The 25,838-nt window shown below is 43.7% G+C and overlaps 1 protein-coding gene across 4 annotated transcripts in view; it reads right to left on the bottom strand.

Moving 5' to 3' along the window:
• Positions 1 to 25,838, bottom strand: part of lrrc4ba (leucine rich repeat containing 4Ba) — a 158,081-nt gene that overhangs the window by 42,945 nt on the left and 89,298 nt on the right. Inside the window, exon 1 of one of the 4 annotated variants that reach the window (XM_052043270.1) lies at positions 20,164 to 21,044. The exons of 2 other annotated variants lie outside the window; for them this stretch is intronic. The gene's annotated coding sequence lies outside the window, so the exon portion shown is untranslated. One more of the 4 variants, XM_052043271.1, reaches the window with a different exon arrangement.

Here is a 25,838-nt window from a genome sequence, read left to right as displayed (position 1 = left end):
GTAGATTGAACGTGCAAACTCAGCACAGATGGCACCTGAGGTCAGGATTGAACCTGGGTCACAGGAGCTGTGAGACAGCAGTGCTAACTGCTGCAAGACTATGCAGCGTATGGAAAATAATCACTGAGGAACAGCACAGCAAAGGTGACTGCCAGTCCTGTGATAAGCAAGGCTCTTCTCCAAGGCACAAGTGGATAGTAACACTCTCCTTGACATTAATTGAAGGAGAGTACAGCAATTGTGCTTGGCCCGCCCTTGCAACCCCAGGATTAGCCACTGCCATCAAACACAGCACATTAACCATTGTGGAATCTTCCTGTGTGCAAAATTACTGCCAGTTTTACCTATTAAGTAAGTGCCACATCATTTGAAAGAAATGTCGATGATATGGCTTCAGGATGCTTGTGAGGGTCATGACAAATGGCTGCATTAAAGCAAAAAATTATTTCTTCCCTTTTGAGCACACCACCCCAGTTAGAGTGGAGTTATTATTTAGTGCTACTTCTACAGAAGTGGCAATGCTAGCTTCCTGAAAGGACACTTCTTGCTTACAATGGAAGAGTTGGATATTCAATATGTTTAATAATTCTAAGCAAAATACTCTTGTTTTCTCACTTTCCCAGTTCTGATGAAGGGCAATCAACCTCAAAATCAGATTTATTGTCATTGATTTATATGATGTGATCTAAAACATTAACTCTGTTTCCCTCTCTGCAGATGCTGCCTGACCTGCTGAGTATTACCAGCATTTTCTGATTTTAGTTTGGATTTTCAACATCTGCAGTATTTTAGTTATTCAATCACTATTGATGTCAACTGTGGCTCAGTGTGTGCACAATGTTGCCTGAGAATAAGAAACTCATGCACCTAATGCCGGAAACATGAGCTGATAATTTAAAGTGACATTATTTGTGCAGTACAGAGGGGGAGCTGCATGGTTGGAGACCACATTCCTTTCACCATCTTGGGCTGGTGGAAATAGCTCCCTGTGGGCCTGTTTGGAGAACAGGGGAGTTCTTAGTGCCTTAACCAATTTTTAACCCTCAAAGAAGAAAAATTGTCCTTGATCCCACCAGTCACTCACTCCTCACGTTGGATCCACTTGCCTTTGATCGGAAAGTGGCTACAAAGCTGAACAGGCAGTGAGTGATGATCAGGGCTCTCGACGTCACAATCGGAGGTCCTGCCCCAAGCACCCCGGTGATAGCTGGTGGGAATCAGATATACTTATAGACAGTTCAAATAGAATATAAATTATTAAAAGGTTAAAAAAACTATTTAAAATTAAATTACATCAATTAAAAACAAATATACGGTGAAGTAAAGAAATATAGACAAACATCTTGGCAAAACTTACTTTTTTAATGGAGATCTTCCTCAATCCCATTCAAGATAGATAGGATGAATGCACTCAGTCTTTTTCCCAGGGTTGTGGAATCAAGAACAAGAAGGCATAGGTTTAAGGTGAAAGGGTAAAGATTTAATAGGAACTTGAGAGGTAACTTTTTTTACACAAAGGGTGGTATCAATGTGGAACGAGCTGCCAGAGGAAGTGGTTGAGGCAGGTACAATAACAACCTTTAAAAGACAGTTGGTCAGGTACACGGATAGGAAAAATTTAGAAGATTATGGGCCAAATGCTGGCAAATGGGACTAACTTTGATGGGGCATCTTGGTTGGCATGGACCATTTGGGCTGAAAGGCCTGTTTCCGTTCTGTATAACACTATTAACTCTATGAAAGAGGCTACTTTGGATAAGTTGAGGGTCCAGATACAAAATGCGTCCAGCCCCTCTGCCTTGGACACCATGGAACACCCTTGAATTCAGTGGCGAGTTCAGGATGAAACAAAAGGTCAAATGTAGATGCATCTGACCTCCAGCATGTTTCACACTTCTGCATTGTGACACACAGGCATGGAGGTTCCAGAATGTGCTGGTGCACACACTGCAGCTGGCTCTCAGTTCTCCACAGGAGCGCTGTGTAGCTGTCAGTGCAATCCAGCCCATTATCTGCTTGTTATTCCATTGCTGTTTATGGAAATCAAAATTAAAAAAACTGCAGATGCTTGAGATCTGAAATAAAATCAGAAAATGCGAGAAACACTCAGAAGGTCATGCAGCATCTGTGGAGAGAGAAACTGAGTCAACGTTTCAAGTTAATAAAGAGTTAACTTGGCTTCTCCTTCCACAGATGCTGCCTGACCTGCTGTGTGTTTCCAGCACTTTTGTTTTTATTGCTGTTTACAGTTTATGGTGCTAAAATGGCTGCTATCTTTCCCTACTTTGCAACAATGTCTATACTTCAAAAGAACCTCACTAGTTACTGTTACGGGTCAGGTAGCTATTTGGTGAATGTCCCTTTAAGGCACCTGGACAGTAGAGCAGTAGTGTGTGTGTGGTGTCAACAAGACAGCAAGATAACAACGTGCTGGCTGTTTTGCTCAGTGAATTGAAGTGAGTCGGAGAGAGAAGAGAGAGAGACACTGACTGCTGGTCTTCGTAATAATGGATGAAGAACAATAGCTGTGTCTGTCACTACAATCCATGTATGGATTTTTGGAGCAATCAAGTGGAGTCTACTTTATCATTAACCTGTAGCGGGAAACAGGTATTTCTATGGGCGGCCATGTATCAAATGCCTTCGGGGTGGCAGATACTTCGGAACAAGGCAGTGGAGATCATTGGAGATTGAGGTATTGTACAGGTTCCATTGTGGAACATGTGGATTTTGTAATTTCTCTCTACATTTTCTCTTTAGTCAACGGTGGTTTTGAAAAAAGCCTTTGCTCACGTTTCACCTGATGACTTGCTGAACTGAACTTTGAGAACTACTCCTAGACTTGGGGTTTGGGAATTTGCCACACTCACACTTCGAGTTTAGTTTTGGGGTTAATGTTTAATATCTAACGTTTTTACTTTTCTTATTATCATAAGTAGTTATTAATAATAGTTTCTAACACTTATACATGACTCGGTGTGTTTCTATTGTTGCTGGTACGTAACACTACGAATACTTAAGGACATCCTGAAACTATGACAGGGCTATGTAAGTGCACACCTTTCTTAATATCCCAAACTTCTGTTACAGTAAAGCAAGAAAACCAGACCTCCTTGAAATTGAGAACTATTGTTGTCCCTCATGAGTTGAAAATATGGAAGCTTCACTTAATATTCTTTCTGCAAAAATCTTATTCCCTAACCATCATTAGATAGACCAATCAGTATAATGTCCAGTGAAGCAAATCACTTAATCTGTTTTGAGTCTTAAGTAACCATGATGGAGCTGTCATCCAGTAATCACTTCCCTTGTAAGTGTTGGTTCTCCAGATATCATGCCATTTCTGAGGCTGCCTGCTGGATATGACAAGTAGCACCTATGGATGGACATACTCGAAGAGGATTGAAATGTTGGCAGCGGGCCATCTGATGTATCATTATTTTCAGATTATAAATTCTGAGTTCTAAAAATACCTGTCTTCCAGAGATTTTCAGGGCCACGAACCACCTTCAGAACTCATTGGTTACTTCTGGAGATCTTTGGTGCCCAGAGTAAAAGTCAAGCTCTCACAGCATTCTACAGCCTGTAGATACAAGTGGCAGAGAGGGAGTCTGCCTACAAAGTTGTCTTTCCAAGAAATATCAAAGCAGATGTCAGGGGTTTCACATTCTGCTGGGATTCTGCTGTCAAGCAGAGGGTCCTGGTCCTACCGCAGAGCTACTTGCTCATAGATTTGTATCCTGTAATCAGCCAACACTGTACGTATCAATGGTGCTGAGGTGGAGATAGCTGAGAGCTTCAAGTTCCTAGGTGTAAACATCACCAACAGCTGGTTCCAGTCCAAGTATGTAGATGTCATGGCCAAGAAAGCGTACCAATACTTCTACTTCCTCAGAAGGCTAAGGATATTCATCATGTCCCGGTTGATCCTTAGCTTTTTTTTAATGGATGCACCATAGAAATCATCCTATCTGGACACACCATGGCTTGGTATGGCAACTGCTCTGCTGAAGACCCCATGAAATTGCAGAAAATTAAGGACACAGCTCAGTCGATCACAAAAAACAACTTCCCCTCCATTGACTCTGGCTACACTTCCTGTTGCCTTGGGAAAGCAGATCAACATAATCAAAGACTCTTCCTGCCCCGGTCATTCTCTCTTCTCCCCCCTTCCATTGGGCAGAAGATACAAAAGCTTGAAAACATGTACCACCAGGCTCAAAGGCAGCTTCTATCTCGCTGTTATAAGACTCTTGAATGAACCTCTTGTACGATAAGGTGGATCCTTGATCTCTCAATCTACCTTGCACCTTATTGTCTACCTGCATTGCACTTTCTCTGTAACTGTAACACTTCATTCTGCATTCTGTTATTGCTTTTCCCTTTGTACTACCTCACTGTACTTATGTTTGGAATGATCTATCTGGATGGCATGCAAAACAAAGTTTTTCACTGTATCTCTGTACATGTGACAATAATAAACCAATTCACCATATTAGCCTTTAATTGATAGATGCAACAACACTAAGTTGGAGCAATTTTAATTTTCCAGATTGGAAGCCCATGTGGTCAGGTGGAATACCAGTTTTAACACCTTACTTGGAAATCAAAAAAAACTGCAGATGCTGTAAATTGTACAATTAACCTCCTATCTATCTAATGTCTACATTATTTCACCCTGTTACAGACATTCCCTTTGTTCCACACACTTCCCTACCTCTGCTGCCTGGACTAACTTGCTTTCTCTCTCAGCTCTAATGAAGAGTCATCAGCCTGAAATGTTCATTGTTTCTCCTTTCACAGAAGCTGCCTGACCTGCTGAATTTTTCTAGGATTTTCTGTGTTTATTAACATGTCACTTGATGAGACCAAATCTGCATGCAGTGTCTTACTGGTTTCCTGTCTGTGCTTAGCTTAGAATTGGTTCCCAAATTCCAGTACCTATCCCACAGAGGATAGGTATTACTTGGTTGACCTGGATGCATTAGATTAGGTCATCAAACTATAAACTTGGCAGACAGTGATCCCAAGCTAAAGAAGTTGTCGAAATCAACAATTTAAACCCAATGTGCTCAAGAGCATCCACATGAGGAGGCTCTCTGGGTGATTCACCTGCTGGTACTCCACCTGGGTCCTGCCGCCTTCAGCATTAATTTTTGGGAGGCAATTGTGGGTGATGTCAGACTGCTGTCAGCCATGACTCAGTGGGCAACATTCCCAGATCGAAGGTAGCACGTTCAAACACCATTGTAGAAGCTTAAATATAAAGTGCATTCTAGGGCTGCATCAAGAGAGTGCTGCACTATCGGTAGATTGTCTTTTGGAGGAGGAGTATTTACTGGGAGAATCTGTTCTCTCAAAATTTGCCATAAGGCCATAAGATTCAGGAGCAGAATTAGGCCATCCCATCGAGTGTGCTCCGCCATTCAATCATGGCTGATTTTTGTTTTAACTCCATTCTCCTGTCTTCTCCTCGTAACCCTTAACCCCCTCACCAATCAAGAACCTATCCACCTCTGACCTAAATGCATCCAATAACTTGGCCTCCACAGCCCTCTGTGGCAATGAGTCCCACAGATTCACCGCCCTCTGGCTGAAGAAATTCCTCGTCAACTCAGTTCTGGAGGGATATCCTTTTATTCTGAGGCTGTGCCCTCGGATCCCAGACTCTCCTGTCAATGGAAGCATCCTCTCCATTTTTACCCATCAACCTACTTCACTACATCAGATAATCCGGTCACACTTGCTGTTTTGGGAGTTTACCATGCATTATTTGTCTACATGTTTCACGAACTGCAGCGGTAACCACACTTCAAAAGTATTGTTTTCTCCAAAGCGCCTAGGGAATCCCGAGATTGTGAATGCTGCTATATAAAGGCCATCCTTTCTTTCTCTGTCCCTAATTTTAAACTCTAGCTTCTGCTGCCTGAACCTCCATCTGCCAGCCAGCTGTCTTCCCTGCCTGCATCAAGCAGGGAGATAGCCAGTGGTGTGCACATGAGGAGTTAAGAATGTGCCCGTTCTGCCTGTCCCAAATTGGAATTAGGACTAAAGTAGCAATAAAATCAATAATGGCACATGCAAAATATTGGCACAATGGTTAAACTACCAGATTACTAATCCAGAGACCTAGGCTAACAATACAGAAGCCCAGGTTCAAATATCACTATGGTGGCTGTGGAATTGAAATCTCATTAATAATGGAATTTGGAAGGGGAGTGGGAAAGAACAAAGTAACAACAACCAGGTTTAGTAATGAACACAAAAGAAAAGTTACAGGATGGTTGTCAAAAATGCACTCTGGTTCACTGACGCTCTTCAAGATCTTGTAGATCTATCCGTCTGTGGTTAAATCTGATGGTCTAGCGAGCCACTCTTAGCTCTAGGGCAAGTGAGTATGGTGAGTAAATTCTGGGCTTGCTAGTGATGCCAGAACATGAAAAATAAATTCTAAAAAAAAATCTTTAAATGCACCTTTTCATTCCAACAACTTCACTGTGTGACCTGAGATAAATTAATCTTTAACAGAGGAGATGGTGATATGATCAAAAATAACTCAGTGACGGACTGTTCAGGTGACATGGTAGACAGCACCTTAACTCCACTGTAGTCTTGACCATACCAGGGATGTGCAAGATTTACAAGCAAAGGTACCAAGTGTGCTCCTGAAATTTAGCAGGCCCATCTGTTTTGCACCCTGGAGTTTTAATGCCAAAGACTCTTTGGGTGATTGGCAGAAGACTGGAATTTTAAGGCTAGTAGATTAGCCACTAAATGTTGCTTAGGCATATACAAGATCAGATAAAGAGAACCGCACTGCATAGCAACATCTGGGGGCCATTTGCTTCTTTGGACCACCATTTACTCAGATCATGGCTGATTGAGTTCATGTGAAGACAGTGGTAGAAGTTTGGAACTATCTTCTGCAAAGGGAAACAGAAACTTGTTAACTAAAGGTACTAGGGGAGGTCAGGAAAACAAATGCATGGGATACAAAGATCTGCTATGGTCTCATTGAATGGTGGAATGGATTCAAGAGCCGAAACCTGTGGCACTTCCTGCATATCTCAGCTTTGTCCACTCTTCCTTGGACTCCTTGCAATTCTAGACACACTCTCTTTGTTTTCAGCTATGGTCCCTGCCAGCCATGTTGTTTAGAATGTTAACTAACTACAACCAGCAACACCCCAGTGCCTCATTAGCCACAGTAATGGTAGGAGTTCTTTAAAACGGCTGGCAAAAATTCAGTGTGCGGGATCGCCTCTTTCTGCATTGTAGTATTCCATCTCACTGTGATATCAAGCTATCCAACAGTGCAGAGGAAAAGCAAATTAATTTGATGAAGAACAGGAACTAAAAGCTCTTGAACCCAACACTCGTTGACATGTAGAACAGCTGCTTTTGCTGGGCAACAGATTTTGTTTCTCTGTTCCTCCCGGAGTACTCTAGACACTTCTAACCCAAAGTGGTGCCAACAAAATTGTAGATATCTGTGCTGTCAAGAGAAACTATAGCTGTCTTTTTTTACTGGCCCATGCTGTCTAACATCCAGCCCCAGGATCATCAGGAGAATGCTGAATTGGAAATGGATCGATCAGAAGATGCGAAGGTGATTGTAATACGAAAAAGTATAACTCTGAAGAGCTGGAGTATGTCTGAATGACCCTAAAGGATCTGTTTTGGTGCAGGGTTTCACTCTACTCTCCTGCTGTTCCAGCAGGGGTGATAGGGATTTAACGGACTAAAGGGTCTCCTTCTGCTTTGCAACAATTCAGTCTCCTCAATTATATGGCATGGAACGAAATTACCGAAAAAAAGCAGCTACCTGGTGATGTGTTATAAAGAAAATAAAAAGCTCTGTCAGTTTCACACTTCATTCCTGATTGAACAAATGGAATTCAAAGTGGATCCATTTTGTCCACAAAGTGGGCTAATGCACCATCAGTTCTGCTTTGGCACCTTGTGGGATTGATAGTGGGCAGATTGTTTGTGTTACAACTGGTGGAGGAGGCAAAATCCTGAGCAAAGTGTTGTCAGGGGGTTTCCTATACCGTGCAGCTTCACATTCACCGTACTGTGCCCTCTGATAACCTTTGCCATTGAGTTGTTACCACCTCTCAGTCAACCCACCAGGCTCACCATCACCTCCAGACAGAAAGGAGTTGAGAGAGAGGGAGCTGTTTTAAAGCAACAGAAGGAAGTTCTGTGACTGTCAATCCAGAATATAGGTCATTCTCTACTGATGCCAAGTGGTTTTTGTGCTCCATTATATGTTCTTAAATGGCTTAGGAATCATGTGAGTTAATTCTGATTCGTTAATTCTGATTCATTATTTCTGAACCAAGACTTATGAAGACTTATCTTAAACATAGTGCACAGAAACAGATCATTTGGTACAACCATTCCAACAGTTATGCTCCACTAGATCCTCCACCATCATCTCCCCTCATTTAACTTTCTCAGCATATTCGCTCCACCTTCTTCCCCTACGCTTGTGAAGGTTCCACTTAAAATGTTTTTAAATTATGTGTCTCTGAGGCAGGGAGTTGCAGATTCCACCACTCCCTGGCTTCTTCTGAACTCTCTCTTTTATTACTTATGCTGATGTCCTGTACATGTTTCCAACTTCTACCCAAGTGGAAACACTCTATTAGTATAATCTTAGAGACCTCTATTAGGTCTAGAATCTGCCTTCCACATCTTGTACATCCTTTCTTGATGGCTCTAATCTTGCAGTGCTGGTATCAGCCTTGTAAATCTCCAGCATCGTTGTTTCATAATATGGTGGCCAACACTGTGGACAGTACTCGAGCTGTGGTCTACCCAAACTTAGCAAAACATCTCTGCTCTTCACTTCTGGCCTTTAGAATTAAATCCTGGTGCTTAGTCTGTCAAAGTCAGAGCTGAATTTATTGACAATATGTGCCTGTGATGCTGCTGCAGGTAAGTTTTTCATTGCACATGTGTGCATAGTGCAGCGAAAAACTTACCTGCTGCAGCATCACAGGCACATGGCATCAGATAAGCAGCATCCACAAGTAAAACATAAATTAAACATATATTAAATGCAATTTTTTTTAACAAGAAAGACGACAATTAGAACAATTTGCTCTTGTAAATGACCTTTTTGACCTGTGTTCCAAATTTTCATGGTTAACGTGTTTGTATTCCTAGATCCTTTCCTCCCATCCCACTCTGTTTCTGCTTTCTAAATGAGACACAACTTCTAATTTTTTTCTTACAAAATACACCTCACAATTATTCATTTTGAAGTTCACTTGCCAATCATATGGTCACTTGACAAGATTGTTAATATTTGCTTTTAGTTTGTTGCTGCCCTGCCCAGTGTTGACTTGCACATTGACAATGCCTACAGATTTAATTAATTCCAACATCTAAATTGTAGCTATGACTTATGAACAATAGTGACCTCACCATTTATCCCACTTTCCAACTTCTGCCAAGCTGTGAGGCTGATCTTTACAACTGCCCTCTGCTCTCTGTCTATTACCCTACCACAATCAGAATCAGGTTTATAATCACTGAATTAAATTTGTTGTTTTGTGGCAGTACAGTGCAAAGATATAAAATTACTATAAATTACAAAGATAACTAAATAGTGAAAAACAAAAGAATAATGAGGTAGTGATCATGGGTTCAGAAATCTGATGGCGGAGGGGAAGAAGCTGTTCCTGAATCGTTGAGTGTGGGTCTTCAGGCTCCTGTACCTCCTCCCCGATGGTGGTAACGAGAAGAGGGCATGTCCCGGGTGGTGAGGGTCCTTAGTGATGGAACTATTCATTCTGAAACCTGTCCCCTAAATGCAGGTGCTAAGATCTTGCTTACTAATTTATGAGGAGCTACCCAACAGATAGATGCGTAAATCTAGATATATTACCCTTGTCAATATTATCTTAGTCCACCCTCATTCACACAACTTAATGAGGCTGGTGAAGCAAGGCTTTCCTTTGTGCAATCTACGTTTCTTTTTTAGTCTTTTATTTTTGGCTTCTAGATGTTATTCTGTTTTCCATTTTTAGTTAGCATTGCATTATTTTTCCCATTGATATTAAGCTGACTAAATTGTAGGTCACTGAATATGTTTTTAAACGTAGAAATAAAGTTGGCCATCTGTCAGTCCTCTCCTACTATATCTTTTTTAATGAATTACTTTATATATATATATATATATATATATATATATATATATTAATGCCCCCACTATTTTCCCTAGATTCTTTAAGAATGCATAGATGCAATTTTCCTGGACCAGTGGCATAATCCTCTGAGTTTCATTTGTTTATTTAATAGTTCCCCTGTTTTTACTTTAAAAAATTCTAATCTCATCTTCCAAAGTCCACTGGATCCATCTCCCTGATAAATACTGAAGTGAAATAATTATTTAATATTTCTTTCATTTTGTTTGTGTTCATGGAGTCATAGAGCAATACAGCACGGATACAGGCCCTTCAGCCCAACCAGTCCATGCCAACCACAGTGTCCACCCAGCTAGTTCCAACTTCCTGCATTCGGCCCTTATCCCTCCAAGCCCCGCCCCTCCATGTACCTATCCAAGTGCTTCTTAAATGATACTGTTGTACCTGCCTCACCCACTTCCTCTGGCAGCTCATTCCATACACTCACCACCCTCAGCTGCCCCTCAGGTCCCTTTCAAATCTTTTCCCTCTCACTCTAAGTCTATGCCCCTTAGTTTTGGGCTCCCCTACCCTGGGGGAAAGACTGTTACTGGCCACCTTATCTATGCCTCTCATAACTTCAAACACTTCCATCAGGTTGCCCTTCATTCTTCTACATTCCAAAGAATAAAGACCTAGCCTTCTCCCTACGACTCAGACCCCCTAGTCCTGGCAACTTCCTTGTAAATTGTGTTGGCTGTGATTTTATCCTGGCATTCCTGTCTCAGTTTTCTTTTGTGTATATTCATGCCTGAAAATCTTTTACTCTTTTGTAATATTGTTATTTCATAATTCCTCTTCGCACTAAATATTTTCCAATTTTCTCCTATCTTTGTATTCTCTTTTGTCTTGCTCTCCCCATTTACTTATTAAATGTGCATTGTCTTCATTTTGTTCTTTCCCTGATGTCTATTCATCCACAATGCCTCATTTGTGTTTAGTTTGTTTTTTGTTTCAGCAGAATATTGCTGAGAAATCCATCCTAATTTACAATGCTAAAACACGATATGTAGTAGCAGCTGAGTACCCTATTTTTGCTTTCAAAATTTAGCTCCATGGCTTTCAAATCAGATCAAAACCATATTATATTTAGCTCAGTATTGCCTCAATGTTTCCCTGCTCTTACCTGCTCCAGTTTATTAGATCCAGCAGTTCCTTCCTGTTTGGGAACTTGTTAGAAAGGAAAGCATGCACATTGTAGGATCCCTTTTCCCAACATTTATTCACTGATCAACTTGAACTAGTTAAAAGTCCTCGTGGTTATTATTTTATATTATTTCACTCATTTCTTATAAAGATTGCCCATTTCTTGCACTATTATGTAGATTATCCCTTTAAGTGTATTGATTTTTAAAATTTCTTACCTTCATCTACATGGATTCTATTTCTGTCATACTCATAGCTGTCATTATCTCTAATAAGTACACCTACTCCACCTCCCTTTGTTCCCGCTCTGTCTTCTAAAAGTGCTCTGCTCCTCAGTGTTCATTTCCTGATTTTCCAGTAATCCATCACTACCCCTGTTTTTTCATATGTTACTGCCTACAGCTCCCTTCATTATTATGGACACTATGTCCATTACAGTACAGAGATTTGAACCCATTTTTAATGCCAGTTCCTAGCATTTTTCCAAAAATCCAAAACCCCAGAATCAGGTTTATTATCACTGACTTATATGACATGAAATTTGTTGTTTTGTGGCAGCAGTACAGTGCAAAGCCTTCACTATCTTCATCCAAATCTTGGCCTACATTGTGACTGCTGTCATCAAGAGCTTTCTCCTTTTATCTCACAAGTAGAGAGTACATCGTGTGTGCTGGATAAAGACCAATGTGTGTGGGGCCCCCAATCTCTCCTCTCCCCGAAGGCACATCCTTCATGTTTCCATACTCCTTCCCTTATTCTCTGGAGTGTTCATAAGCTCAAAGATTCTGAGCTGGAGTGACTTCACACGGAGACAGGACTGTTGTACTGCTCATGAACTGAACTTCACATCATAACACACAACACATAACCTCTCTCACCATCACTTGGGCAATTTGTGGCAGACTTTATCTTAAACTGAAAGTAGGTAGATTTTTTGCTGTTTACTCATTTGATTTACTCTGGAGTTTGTCACAGACCAGTCCCAATCGTGCTGAATGGCAGTACTAACTAAAGAAGTCAAATCAGCCCTTCTTGTTCCCAATGTATTCTTGACCCTCCACCTGCCTGATCATGTTTTAGAGAATCATACGATCGTTCTGATACAAACAGCCATACAGCCCATACCAATCCCACGTCAGTCCCATTCACCGCTGCCTGCCATGCCCCTGAAAATTATTCCGTCTCTCCTTGAGACATAAGAGACTGCAGATGCTGGAATCTGGAGCAACAAACTATAAGCTGGAGGAACTCAGGGGAGTCGGACTGAAAGAGTAGAGGGGAGATAGTCTGTATAAAAAGGTGAAGGAAAGGGGTGGGGCGAGACCAGGCAGGAGATAGGTGGATAGCTCTTGCCAGCTCTTACTCTACCCCTTCCCTTCACCGTTTTATACCGGCCATCTCCCCTCTACTCTTTCAGTCCGGATGAAGGGTCCCGACCCAAAAATGTTGACTGTCCATTTCTCTCCACAGATGCTGCCCGACCTGCTGAGTTCCTCCAGCATCTTATTTGTTATTCCATCTCACATGCCCACCTAATCCCCTGTAGAAGATTCTGAGTGATTCCATTTCACTCGTTATTTGTAATGATTACCACAAAGCCACCAGATTGTGGTAGAATCTCAACAAGTTCACAAATGTCCTTCAGGGTAAGAAATCTGCCACCCTCACACGGCCTCAATGTGACTCAAGACGACCAAAGTGACTGACTTTAAAAGAGTCCCTGAAATGGCCTAGCAAGCTACTTAATTTACATGCAATTAGGGAACAAACAACTTCCAAGAAATAAATACAGACAATAAATTCCTGATCATAAGCACTCTCTGGATAATATTTTTTCCAACATTCCACTCCCTTTTGCTAAAAAAATGTAAGCTGTGCCCCTGATCCTTGAACCATTCCTCTGTTTGCCTTATCTCACTGCTGGATGCTGTTGAAGATTTACATCTGTGCTCATTCTGACATCACTCTTACAATTTCTCCTTCATCACAGCTTTCTCTCGCCACTTTACTCTTAATCCTGCCTTATCTGTTACTGTCTGATCAGAATGCTTCACAAAAGGTACCCATCATGCCTCAATAACACTTCAATGGCAACTGTGCAACTGCATAGTGTGCTGTTGCTTCATTACCACTGAGACATTATCTCTTGCAGAGGCACCACTGCTCCTGATCTCATCCAGGCCTTGCTCTTTGTATGTGAGCAGTGCAATTGAAGCCTGATCATGTCTGCATCTGAGCTCTCTGCTCACATTTGTGTGCTCAAATATGCACCATACATGTTCGCCTATACAATCACATTCTCTCGCTCTCTCACCCCCCCACACACACACACTCTCACCCCCCCACACACACACACACACACACACACACACTCTGAACCTACCCCTCCCCACAGACACACACACTGTCTCATCCTACCCCCCACACAAATACACACATATATACACACTCTTTCACCCCCCCACACACTCTCTCATCCTACCACCCCCACACACACTTGCTCATCCTACCCCCCCACACACATCCACATCCACACACACACCATACATACGGCACAAGACTTAAATATAAACATTCACCTCACATACATCACACAGTCACATACATATGCTGTGCACAAATGTTTACATCCTCACACACATCTCGCACACAGACATGTTTCTCTCACATACGTGCACACGTTTTTCTCACATGCCACACACACCTCGTGCACGTCATAAATGTCTGTTACATGTCACACACACACACACAAAAACGTGCAAATACACTTCCCGTACACACATCATATGCACATGAAAATATCAATCCTTTCATAAAATGACTATTTTTTAAATTGACGTGGAACCTAGAACGTAGAACAGAACATAGAGTCACAGAGCAATACAGCACAGATACAGGCCCTTTGGCCCAACCAGTCCATGCCAACCATGGTGCCCATCCAGCTAGTCCAAATTTCCTGCATTTGGCCCATATCCCTCCAAGCCCTGCCCCTCCATGTACCTATCCAAGTGCTTCTTAAATGACACTGTTGTACCTGCCTCACCCACTTCCTCTGGCAGCTCGTTCCATATACTCACCACCCTCTGTGTGAAAAAGTTGCCCCTCAGGTCCCTTTTAAATCTTGCCCCTCTCACCCTAAACCTATGCCCCCTAGTTTTGGACTCCCCTACCCTGGGGAAAAGACTGTCCACCTTATCTATGCCTCTCATAATGTCACCCCTCATTCTCCTATGTTCCAAGGAATAAAGACCCAGCCTGGCCAACCTCTCCCTATAACTCAGGCCCTCTAGTCCTGGCCACATCCTCGTAAATCATTTCTGCACTCTTTCCAGTTTAACTATGTGTTTCCAGTAGCAGGGTGACCAGAACTGTACACAGTACTCCAAGTGCAGCCTCACCAACGACTTATACAACTGCAACATAATGTCCCAACTCCTATATTCAATGCCCTGAGTGATGAAGGCCAGCGTGCTAAATGCCTCTTTCACCACCATCTACCTGTGACGCTGCTTTCAACAAAGTATGCACTTGTACTCCTATTCCATTACACTCTCTCATGCCCTCCCATTCACAGTACAAGTCCTACACTGGTTTGACATTCTGAAATGCATCACCTCACACTCATCTGTATTGAAATCCATTTGCCACTCCTCAGCTCACTTCCCCAACTGATCAAGATCCCCCTGCAATCTACAATAACCTTCTTCACTATCAACAACACCTCCTAATTTAGTGTCATCTGCAAATTTGCTGATCAAGCCTTGTGAATTTGCATCCAAGTCATTTAAATAAATAATGAATAACAAGGGTCTCAACACCAACCCCTGCAGCACACCACTAGTCGCTGGACAGCTCAGGACAGGCCCTTCGGCCCATGATGTTGTGCTGAACTAATTAAACCAATGACGCCTAATTAATCTAATCCCTCTTCCTCGCTTTGACCATATTCCTCCGTTCTCTGCACATTCATGTGCCCATCTACGAGTCTTTTAAATACGTGCATTGTATCTGCCTCCACCACCACCCCTGGCCACACATTCCAGGCAACCACCACTCTCCGTGTAAAAAACTTGCCCCGCACATCTCCTTTGAACTTTCCCCCTCTCACCTTAAATACATGCCCTCCAGTATTAGACATTTCAACCCTGGGGAAAAGATACCGGCTGTCTACTCTATCTATGTCTCGCATAATTTTATAACCTTGACCAATACACTGAGAATATGCAGAGTATAAGGGTGAGTGAGTGGACATGCAATGAAATGAACTGCCCTGCCCCAAGAGGGATAATGATTCACCTTCAGCACTGGCCAACGTGCTCTTTCTGAGTGTTTCCCCCTCTGTGAGCGAGATTTCTGTGAATTTAACCTCTGTTATAAAACCAAATGTTTCCGTATTTTTGGGAAAAAACCCCACAAGGATGAAATTCTTAGCCAAGTGAAGGGAGGAAATTAGACCAGAATTCAGAGCAGATTTGAGATCATGGAATCATGTAGCAATTAAAAGAAGCTAATTCAGTTCATCATATCTGTGCTGTCTCTTTGAAAGTGCTCTCCAGTTGCTTCCTATCCTTTCCAAAGCCCCTCAGTTTATTTTCTTTCTCCCTACTTACCAAGATCCACAAAGCTTTTTCCTCATGTCACAGCCTGCTCTTAACACTGCTCTTCCCCCCCCCACCACCCCCCCCCCACACACCAAGCTTCGATATCCTTGGCCCAGCTGAGGTCCTTATGACCATCCCATCACTCAATTGCACAGGACTGGAAACACTGTCACTGAACCTCTTGAAAACATCTTGAAAATACCTTTAAAGATCAGGATTTTTGCAGTTGTTCCAATATCTCAGTCTGTTCCAAAGCAGTCTGAAGCCAATGAATTACTTTTATTTGAAGTGAAGTGACGCAGGAAATGCACAGCCAATTTGTGCACAGCAAGATCCCATAACAATCTGATCATGAGTATTGTTGATGTTAATTGAGAGATTAATAATGGCCAGGCTGTTGTGAAGAACACCTCTATTTCCCCAGAAGCACCATTTACATTCCCTGGGAGAAAAGAAAGGCCTCAGTTAAAATCTCTTCCAAAACTCTGACAGTGTAGCACACCCTCGGTACTGCACTGTGGGATGTCAGCTGAGAATTTTGTAGTCAAGGCTTTGAACCACAGCTTTCTGTGACCCACAAAGTCACAGTGAGGAATCACTTCAAAGCATCCTATTGACTTGCTGAACAGATCCAAAATCTGGTCAATGTTAGCGGCCCAGCGGATAAGTCAAAGAAAGAAAGAAAGAAGCTGTGATAATACTTGATTTTACGGCACTCAATACTTCAGAGTCAGTGAAGGGATAAATGTTGGCCAGAGCACCGGGGGTAAGGTCCTGAGTTCAGCCAGGAAAGTCAACAACACAACCAAACAGTGACATCTCCAACATTGCAACTCCCTCCTCTGTACCTTCCTCATTTTGTGCTGGGTGATTTTGAGAGCTGGAATCTGCCCAGGACAATGAAGGAATGTCCCCCTCAGTGCAAATTTGTGCACTCAAGCCTCTGGAGTGGGACTTGAACCCAGGGCCTAGTGACGCAGAGATGAAAGAAGGAGAATTACCACTGAGCTGTGAGTGCCATAGAGACCAAGAATAGTTCTGATCCAGCCATAGGGTTGGGGTTGGATTGGGGCTTTGTTCCCTGAAAGCACTCTCCCCTTGGGGTTGTGGTTCCATGGACATGAATGACCTTCTGATCTTAATGAAATGGCAAACAGTCTGCTGGAGGAACTCAGCAGATCAAGCAGCATCTGTTTGGTGGGGGGGGGGGGGAGTGGGGGAGGAATTGTCGATGCTTTGGGTCGAAAGCCCTGCAGCAGGACTGAATAGGACTTGCTGGAATGACCTTTCTTCATCTCAGAGAGGGAACACGAGTATCTGAGGGCACTGCACCAAGCCCTTGGTTGCTATCTGCACATACACACATTTTGGCAGCACTGCACTATTAAGAACATAGGATAGAGGATCAGGAGTAGATCATACTGTCTCTTGAGCCTTCTCTGCTGTTCAATGAGATCATGGCTGATGCTCCAGCCCAATATGTTTTCTTGCCTGATCTTTGTTTGATTTTCTTCAAGTCCAAAATTCTGCAGACTTCACCCATGAACATACTCAACATTCACAACCCTCTGGAATAGGGTGTTCTGGAAATTCACTATCTTCTTTTCCTCATCTTTGTGCCAAACAACCAGATCCTCATCCTGATTCTAGGCTGTCCAGAGGGGAACAGAGCCTCTCAACCTTCACCTCATCAATCCCTCTCAGAATCTTTTCAATAAAATCATCTATGATCATAGGATTGTCACTGCACAGACTTGGGCCATTCACTCTATCATCTATGCTAGCCTTTGGTCGAACATTCCTATCAGTCCCATTCTCCCTGCCTTCCTTCTCCTGAAAATTATTCCCTCCTAAGTGCCTATTTAATTCCCTTTTGAAGACACTCATTGACCCTATATCCACTGGCAGTGCGTTTCAGATCAACACTCCTCTCTGAGCAAAAACCTTTCTCCTCATGTTCCCTCTGTATTTATGGTCCAAAGTTTTAAGTCTTTGTTCCCTGGTCCTTGAATGGCTTCCATTTATTTATCCTGGTCTAAACCAGTCGGGATTTACTGATTTGAAAATTGAGATTTGATTGAGGTGGACAAGGTAAAATTACAGACCCAACCCAGGACTCGATCCAATGAATCTACCTGGTATCCTTTCTAAGGCAAGTGTATCCATTCTGGGTAAATCCAGATCCTCTATTGATTTACGTAGGTTAGTTAAGCACAGGTAAGTAATGAACCTGAGACTTGTTAATCATGAACAATGTACCTCTACCTAGTATTGTCTTTACGCTAGGTCAGTTTACTGGATCAAGTGCCTCTGGTCTATCAACTTGTTTGCGATACGCTGGCTCTCTCACACTTTTCTCACTACCTGTTTGACCTAACCTTGTAATTTGGATCTGCTGTGATCCTCACTGTAGCTCAGTAAAGTCATGAGAAAGAAAAGGAATAGGGTCAGGGATTCCAGTTGCAACTAGGCTCCATATTATTGTGCCACCTCTGGTGGGACACCTTCCTGGAGGCATAATAATCGTCTCCTCTGTCTTACCCCCACTTTTAGTCACCTGACACCATCTCCATGACAATCCTTCTTCCCACAGCCAATCAGAAGGTGAACAAAATCAAGTCAACGTCAGGGCTTTTGGCTGTCAATTAGCTGGTCGTCTCCCCATTATCATCTACAATATGCTGAGAGCTAATGTTAAAATGCTGAAGGAAACGAATACAAACAAAACGTTTATTTAAATGCTTCAATTATTTTGCTTCAGGGTTGCTGGAGGTCAAGTATGCAGCATTAATTTCCTCAAGAAGCTGGGGCAATCCTGGAGATTTGGCACCCCCTAGGCCCAATCCATCCAATTTCAGCTGAGATTGAAATCAACAACAACACCTTGCAATGAAATGGCAGCTTTAACATGATCAAACACCCCAAAGTCCTTAACAAGAGTATTAAACTGCAAAAAATTGACATCAAGCCACGGAGAAAACCAAAGGTTATAAGGAGCGTATTAAAGGAGTAGAGAGAGGTCAAGAGATTTTGGGGAGGGAATTCCTGACCTTCGGGGCTGCCAGTGGTGGAGTGACAGAAGTAAGAAGAGGGCAAGAGGCCAAGTTTCATTCATCTACCCTCCCGCTGCATCTGTCTGTCATTCATTCTCAAATGTTTCTCCCACAGGTTCCGCTCTCTGTCCTTTACCCATTAACCCCATGTCCTGTCTGCTTTACACACACTTCCTTTGTCTGCTTTACACTTCTGTTTTGCTTCCCCATTCCATTTCCTTCTGCCATCTTCATTCGCACTTTCTGCTGTCTGTTCTCTCTCTTTCTCCTCTGCCTCTCCACTTCTCTGCCCTTTTGTGTTCCCTTTTTCTTTGCGTTCTCTATCTTGTGCATTCTTACTTCATCACACCCCCAGTCACTGCCCACCTCATTCGCCTCCTTCAGTCTTTCAATCCAGATTTTTTCATGATCTCTGCCTTCATTGGGTTTCATACCTTTATCGCCTCACACTACCCCAAGGGCCTCCATCTCCCTCTGAAAATAAGCCCACCGTCTTCTTGCTTATTTCTCCATTAGTCTCACAATAAATGTATGTACAGAAGGAGGCCATTTGGCCCAGCGGGCTAACTCTTTGAAAGAAAGATGCAATTTGTTTCAGTCCACCTGTTCATGCTTTGGGAGTGTTTCCCCTCCAATTCGTTTTGCAAAGTTACTATTGAATCTTCTTCCACTGATAATTATTTGAATTTATATAATGCCTTGCACACAGCCTCTATTCTTTCTCTTGCTCACTTGATACTCCTTCACCCCCTCTCCACCATCAACCACCCATACCACTGCCAATCCCAACCCCCCCCCAATATCCCAATCACCATGGTTACCACTCACCCACTCTGTGCTGCTCCTGGTCTCTCATGAAAAACCTCTTATGTATTCCGTCTCCTTCCATCTCCTCAAAGCAACAAAGATCCCTTCTCTGCCCAGTTACAGAGTAGATGGCAGCACAACCTTGGATTGGCAGCGAAAAGCACTGTGCGCCTGAGCATTCCCCTGTTACCCCTTCCACGTTCCCCTCTCACAGGCAGTTAAAAAAGGATAATTCAAGAAGGGGACTTAAAAAATCAATCAATCAGGCCTCGTGTCTTCCTGCATTCGGACTGCCCAATTCCCATTTCTCTTTCCTTTGCCTGCTTGGGGAAGAGGGGGGAGAAGCAGAGATGGTCTCACTTGGTCTCTCCAGATGACAATTTGAACAATTGCAGCATTTTCCGCCTCTTCAATGGCTTTCTCCGTCTCCCTCTCTCTGGTTTCTTTCTCCGGTTCTCCCTCCCCTCCCCTGCAGATTCAAACCCTGCAGTGGGACCCCTATTCAGCGTGGCTTGCACTCTCAGCCTTTTGTTAATGGAATAATCTCTCCTTTGTCGAGTTATTAAGATTTCCAGTCACACAGCAGTGCGGGTATTTCTCAACTGCAAGCTCCTTTCTGCCTTTTCTTTCTCTCCTGCTTTCTTTTCTATATATATCTTTGCTTCTCTTTCCTCTCTTGCTCTGCCTTGCTCACCGGCTGTCTCTAAATCAATGCACATGGATTGCAGCAGGCAGGAACACAAGCCGTTTTCTGCGCCCCCTCCTTCCTTTAACCTTCAGTTGAAACTGTGCTTCCGAATAACAGGTAGAAATTTCTGCTGCTCCGTTAACGCAGAGTGACAGTCCTGAAACCTTTGCAGAGCCTCGCGTACGGCCAGATCCATTCAATCATCAAAGCTGAAGAGAAAAGGGGTTTTTATCTTCTAATTTCCGACTTGGATTGGATTCACGGAATCTTTTCCCAAGAAAAAATAATGAAATGTGTCCTCTTCGATTGGGTGAGACTGAGGAAGGATATTCCTGCTTCGAAGCCTTGAATTGCTGCACCTTTCTCCCTCTCTTTCGCTCACTCTCTTTTCCCATATCAATACATAAAATCCAATTATCTAATTACAGACCATCATCTTAGCAGCGATTGGCCAATTGGATTGGCAGGGTCCTGGAGATGTTTCGGAGCACGGGCTGCGAGGCACAGATCCACATCGCCACCTTCTTGTTCCTCCTACCTTTTTAATGAAAAGCAATAAATAAAGAGATCCAGCCCCCTCCACCTGATGCCACCTCACATCCTTCCCTTTGCCTTGTGATGCCAGCCTTTTCCAGTACCCGGCATTGCATGTAGCTTGCTGCTTTAGTGATTCCTAGTGCCACGGTAGCTGTGTTTGTGAGAGCTAATTCTTAACCCTACAAGTGCTGAAAGGATTACTTCTTTGTATAAAGGAAAGTCACCAAAAGACAGGCAGATTGCCATTTCTTCTTTTTTTTTGTCTGAATCCTGCCATCCCAATCTATGATATTGATTATAACTAAGAGCAGCATTTATTAATTGGGATTGAGGTTCATAAATCACTGTGTGGTTTCATCAGTCAGGGAAGGTGACTCAATGATACTTCCATTGAATTTGTGTCGAACATGGAGTGCGATAATGCCCACTGCTGATCCAGTTACCACATTCACACACAGAAGGGGGGTTGACTTTGCATCCAGTGGTCATGTCGCCCCTGCCTCATTCAGAATGTGTCCTGAACTGGACCACCTTGTGGCTGGTGAAACCCAGAGAGCTTCCCCCTGGGGTCCTGCATGAGTCCCTTGTTTTGGTCTCGGCTTAATTCAATCCCTTATCACTGTTGAAACTGAGTAGATGAGGATTGTGAGACCAGGAAAGGTTCCTTGAAATGAGACCACGAATCGGTGATTGAGGGTGATTCATGAAATCCCACTGGTTCAGTAATTGGTAGTGGGTCTATTATTGTTACATGTACCAAGATACAGTGAAAAGCTTTTGATTGCATGGACTCTGTCTATATCTCTCCTTGCCTTGGTGAAGCAGCCAGCATAATCAATGACCCCACCCACCCGGGTCATTCTCTCTTCTCCCCCTTCCCATCAGGCAGAAGATACAGGGCCCTGAGGGCACGTACCACTAGGCTCAAGGACAGCTTCTATCCCACTGTGATAAGACTATTGAACAGTTCTCTTATACGATGAGATGGACTCTTGACCTTACAATCTACCTTAATGTGACCTTGCACCTTATTGCCTGCCTGCAATGCACTTCCTCTGTAGCTGTGACACTTTGCTCTGTATTCTGTTATTGTTTTTACCCTGCACTACCTCACTGCACTCTGTAATGAACTAATCTGTACAAATGGTACGCAAGACAAGTTTTTCACTGTACCTTGGTACAAGTGACAATAATAAACCAATACCATCCAGACAGATAATTTCATACACAAGTACATCGAGGTAGTACAAAAGGGGAACAGAAGCAGAATGTAGAATATAGTGTTGCTTACAATCTCGCCATGTGTCACAGCATCTCAACAGACGTGAGGAGGGGCATGGCTCAATCAACTGGAGCCATTGGGCTGGGGTCCATTTAAGGCTCTGCTAAGGGTCTCTGCAGCCAAGCTCACCTCTCTGTACATGGTTTGTATGGCAGCCTGCCAACCAGACCAGAGTACTTGGTGGTAAAGTTTGTGAGTGTAGGAACAGAGATTTATAGTACTTTTACGTCAACACCCCAGGCTGATTATGTTTGACCTTAGAGGTTTATAAAATCGTGAGGGGCATAGATAAGGTGAATAGCTGAAGTCTTTTTCAGGGTATGGGAGACCAAAATTAAATGGCATAGACTTAAGATGAAAGGGAACAGACCTAAAGGGGACCTGAGGGGCAACTGTTTCACGCAGAGGGTGGTCAGTATGTGGAACAAGCTGCCAGAGGAAGTGGTAGAGGCAGGTACAATTACAGCACTTCAAAGTACTTGGAGAGGCACGCGGATAAGACAGGTTTAGAGGGATATGGGCCAAACGCAGGTACGAGTGACTAGCTCAAGTCAGGCAAGTTGTTCAGCACGTTGGGCTGAAAGGCGTTTCCATGTTGTATAGCTCTGCGACTATAACTCTGTATCATCAGTACAGTAAATGGTTGATGATGGTCAAACTGCTACCTTGCCTGGCTGTACCTCAATCTGCACTGCATAGATGGAACGGCATGAAGGCGGAAGTGCAGTAGGATGGGTCATATCTGTCTCTCATATCTGTCACTGCCTATTATTCACTTGCAGATATACAGGGAGAGGGGATATCAGACTGATCTGTGCACACAGCAATAAGTCACAGTTGTGCGGTACCTCTGTTGCAGTAGCTGCTGTGACGGTGCACATTCCCCTGGAAGATGAACATTGGGCATGCAAATCCCATTCGAGTACCTTGCACACAAAAATTAAGGCTGACACCTCAGTGCGGTGCTGAGGGAGTGCGACGTGGATGGTGGGACTGTTGTTTGGGTGAGAGTTTGGTGACCATCCTGTCTGGTCCTTCAGGTGCGTGTGGAGGGTCCCGTGGCATTCTTTGTGATGAAGGGAAGGATCGTTGTCCCAAGCAGCATTTACCCCTGCTCCTATATCCCCAAGTAACCCATGTAACCACACAGCTGTATATGGGATAGGGTCATAGAGCAATACAGCACGGATACAGGCCCTTCGGCCCAACCAGTCCGTGCCGACCCATCCCATCTAGTCCCAATTCCCTGCATTTGGCGCATATCCCTCCAAGACCCTCCCCTCCATGTACCTATCCAAGTGCTTCTTAAATAATACTATTGTATGACAGTACTCAATAATGATACTACTCAAATGTTGAGGCAGGTTCCTGTGTAAATATTGGCCGCCATGTCACCTACATTACAACAATGGCTACACTTCAGAAGTAGTTTATTGCCTCCCAAGCCCAAAAGGGATGTAAAGGGTGCTATATTAATGCAAGTGTTTCTTTGAAGGCACCTCACATAAATGTAAGTTAAGTAAAACAAAAGACATCAGCCTGCTCTTTATTTTCCTGCAGCCTTTCGAAGGGGTCCTGCTCAGTAGGTTCCTGTCAACAATGCATCCAATGAGGACAATACAAAGCCAAGACCTGATCAAACAAGACAAGTGTCTGTGCATTTTCTCAACAGATCTCAAAGAATTGCTAATGAGCAGCCCTGTGGCTAATCAAGTGTCAGTCAGAACAATGACTGTAATGTCCAATCAGAAAGTAAAATAAGGAGAAAGAAAGAAAGATTGAGAGAGTGAAAAGGTGAAGTTTAATGTAACCATAAGTACCAAGCAATCTGCTGCAGGAGCTCAGTGGGTCGAGCAGCATCTGTGGCAGGAAAGGAATTGTCGACGTATATTATTTCGCCTGGATAATCTACAACCCAATGGCATGTATATTGAAGTTCCCAATTCCAGGTAACCCTCCCCTTTGTTCCCCTCTTCCCCCCTGCCCTTCCCCCCCACCCCTCTCCTCCTGACCTTCAGCCCTCCCGTTTTTGATCACTTTGCATTAAAATGGACTTTTTTTGTTCTAATTGTGTTCTTTCTTGTAAAAATTGTACATAATTTATATTTTTCTTGTGAATGCTGCTTATGAGATGCTCTGTGCCTGAAATGCTGCTGCAGGTAAGTTTTTCATTGCACCTGTGCACACATGGACTTGTGCATCTGACAATGAACTCAACTTTGACTCCCCCCAGCCCCCCTTCATCCATCATCACGCCCCTCCCCTCCTGGTTCCATCTGCCATATGCCTCTCCCCTAATGGTTCCCATTCTCACCTCGTTTACTTATCAGGGTCCAGCACTGGGAGCGCTGTGTTCCTGCCTCGCTGTCTCCCGCAGTTGTCTCCACCTTCACCCTCCCCCCACCTCACTCCATATGTTCCCACCCCCTTTTTTCTTCCTCTCTGTCTGCCTCCATCTATCCCTCACCCACCACTGCCTCCCAAACCCACCCCCGCTCCCCTGCCCTCCCCGCCTGTCACCTTACACCTCTCCTCAGACCACCAATCACCTCGAACTCCTGTCTCACCACTCCCCTCCTCTTCTTTACACCGGACGTCTCCCCTCCCCGCTCTCAGTCCTGATGCAGGGTTTCGACCCGAAATGTCAACTGTCCCTTTCTCCCCACAAATGCCGCTCGACCCGCTGAGTCCCCCCAGCATCTGCAGTCTCCTGTCTCGAAAGTAATCATAAACCTGTTACTCAAAAATCTCCAATAGTAACGGGAACGAGGCTCCAAATTCAATAATGTGTTTCAGTGCCAGAGAGGTTTGGTGATAATTAAGACGTGCTGCCCCATTAACAGGTACTTGGGTGAGCTTTGTCTGTGTCAGTAACATTACGACAAGGACTCCAGTGTATTTGGATGGGGGCCCAGTTAGTGAGATGCTGTTTATGAGCACTTTACGGGGAGAAGTAACACATCTTGTACTGCAGTTTCTGGATATCTGTCTCCGACTTCCAAACACTGGAACTCCTTCCAATTTGTGCACAACTAACTATGAATGTTGGAGACACAGGAGATGGCAAATGCTGGTATCTGGAGCAACACACAATCTGCTGGAGGAATTCAGGGGGTCGAGCAGCATCTGTGGGGGGGGGGGAGGGGGAGGGAATTGTCTACGTTTTAGATCAGGACCAGTGCAGGGTATCGAACCAAAACGTCGACAATTCCTTCCCCCTACCCACCCCACAGATCACAGACGCTGCCTGACCCACTGAGTTCCTCCAGCAGATTGTGTGTTGTTCTAGATTCCAGCATCTGCCGTCTCCTGTGCCTCTAGAACTATAAATGTTTGCCACAGTGTGTGCTGGCCTTACAGAATTGTAGGGCCAAAGGGCCTGTATCTGTGCTGTATTGCTCTATGACTCTATAACATGTGACCATAACCTTGGGGATGATATATCCTCTCTAGATCTGAGAGAGGAGGAGAGGTGGGAAAGGAATTCCAGAGCTTACTTCCCCGGTGTAACAGCAGTTGTTGGGGAGG

The sequence above is a fragment of the Pristis pectinata genome, chromosome 33 (assembly GCF_009764475.1).
Source record: "Pristis pectinata isolate sPriPec2 chromosome 33, sPriPec2.1.pri, whole genome shotgun sequence".
NCBI classification, from domain to species: Eukaryota; Metazoa; Chordata; class Chondrichthyes; order Rhinopristiformes; family Pristidae; genus Pristis; species Pristis pectinata.
This window is presented reverse-complemented; position numbering and strand designations above follow the sequence as displayed.